Source organism: Onychomys torridus, chromosome X, assembly GCF_903995425.1.
Source record: "Onychomys torridus chromosome X, mOncTor1.1, whole genome shotgun sequence".
In the NCBI taxonomy this organism is placed as follows: Eukaryota; Metazoa; Chordata; class Mammalia; order Rodentia; family Cricetidae; genus Onychomys; species Onychomys torridus.
Window position 1 is genome coordinate 17,639,852 of NC_050466.1, and position 2,421 is coordinate 17,642,272.

Below are 2,421 nucleotides of genomic sequence, written 5' to 3' on the forward strand. Positions count from 1 at the left end.
GGCCTCACCCAGCTTCCTGACCTCCATTGTGATCCCAGGCACTGTACTGGCAGCAAAGGAAAATGGATGTCACCTACTTGCCTCGTGGTTCCGTGCTTCCTGTGTTAGGCAGCTACCTAGACCCTGGGGAGGGAAAAGCTGCATGACATATCTGGGGTTTTAGAGAGAGCCAAACCCAGGCAATCTAGACAGAACCTAGACAGATGGATCACCTCCTCGAGGTCAAATACTAGCTAAGTGGGGGGGGGGGGGGGATGGTGCTTACCTAGAGTGATAGGAAAGGTGGTGGGGGTGCATATTTTGTAAGCTGGCAGGTAATTCTGCAACTCCAGGTGCTCATGTGCCTTGATATTTTATACTTGTGTAAGTATTGCAAGCTAACCTAGTGCTCTACTGGACCTCCAGTGTTTTATGCTTTCTAAGACAATCCCAGGAAGAATGACTACTCTGTGGAGTTGCTGGGTCAGCCAGTGTTTGTAAAAGAAACTTCCATACTTAACAACAATAAACTACACATTTCAAAAAGTTAGGGAACAGGATTTGTCTATTTTACCACTAAAAGAGTATAAAATGCTTTAACTACTGAGACGTCTCTCTAGTCCATCTTTTTTTTTTTTTTTTTTTTTTGAGCTGAGGACCGAACCCAGGGCCTTGCACTTGCTAGGCAAGCGCTCTACCACTGAGCTAAATCCCCAACCCCATCTTTTCTCTTTATAAGGTAGTTCGCATGCATTTTGTTTTGGTGATGTGAAGCTGTCTAAAACATGACTATATTTTCACTATTTTTTTTCAACCATTTGGAGATTTTCCTGGTTCTTGTTTCAACAAATGTTTTCTAATGAAGCCTTGACATTTTGAGTATGTCTGAACCATATTTAAGCCTGAGGATTTGGCTGCTTGCTTTCTTGTGATGGTTGGTTGCATCACAGAAAAGGAGAAATAAATGAACTTTACTGCAAGTTTGTGGTGAAAGTTCAGGTTACCCTCTTGACTCCCTTCCACATCTGAGAAAGGGCTACCGAGTAGGAATGAAGGTTGTGGGTTCCCACACAGGCTCCATCAATACCTCCCTGGCTTATGGAACAGTGTCCCAGTCTCCTACCTATAGATTTGACTGACACCACAAAAGGGGAAGTTGCCTCTTTCCTTATCAGCAGTACTGCAAGCTCTGAGTCTTAGCCAGGCGTCTCTGATACCACTGGGTGGGAAGACTGGAATGTGTTCTTACAAGCTTGTGTGGGTAGAAGTCTAGGCTCCCTGCTACGGCGTTTCTGTAGTGTTTGGCTAGAGTAGAATTCTGTCTAAAAATATGCCTTTGGAGGCTACCCTCTTCTGATCTTTAGACTAGAGAGGGCAGACTTTTCCTCTTTAGAAATTTAGAAATATCATTAGAAATTCCAGATAGATGCCTTCTTAACTGCAATTCTGGAATAGATAATACAAAGAGAAAACCCAAGCAATCTACCATTATGCCGCTTTTTAGGCTCAAGATCGCTAGTCTACTTTCTCTTCATTTATCACAGTATTCTTATTTTTGTCTGTATTAGTGTCAAGAGTTTTTAGTTGTTATTTGTGGGAGAAATAATAAAAGGTGCTTCTCAAAAGCAAAAGTCCTAGACTACTTTTTAAAATATTCATTCATTTATTTGTGCACAGACAGACAGACAGACACACACACACACACACACACACACACACACACACACACACGGCCTATGAAGATCAGAGCATAATTTTGGATCCTCTGGAGCTAAAGTTACAGGCAGTTGTAAGCTGCAGGATATGGATGTTGAACATCAAGTACTCTTTCTTAACCACTGAACCATCTCTCTGCTCCCTGGACTTCTTTTTTTTAAAATAATTAATTAAAACAGTATAGATTGAGGGGTTGAGGATTTAGCTCAGTGGTAGAGCACTTGCCTAGCAAGCGCAAGGCCCTGGGTTCGATCCTCAGCTGTGGCAAAAAAAAAAAAAAATTATAGATTGATATAAATTGAGAGTGTCCACTAAAAATCCATGTGTTGGAACCTTATATGGAAATGTTGTATGGCAATGTTAAGGAATGAGGCCTAGTGAGAGCTATTTGGGTCATGGGGCCAAAGACCTCATGAATGGATTATACCCTTCCTGCATGAATGAGTTCTCAGTGTGTGACTGATTAGTTACTACAAGAGGAGGTTATTATAAGACAAGTCCACCCCTTGCATTCTCTCTCTTCTGAATGCTTTTGATTTACTTTCTTCTTGACTCCATAAGTTGAAACAGTATGATGCCTCACCAGAATCCCAGAAGATTCCAACACCACGTTCTTTAACATCTCACCTTCTAGAACTGTGAGACACAGTAGACTTCTATTCTTTACAAATCAAGTGCTCTGTTACAACAACATAAAATAGACATAGACCAAAGTAAAAAAGCATC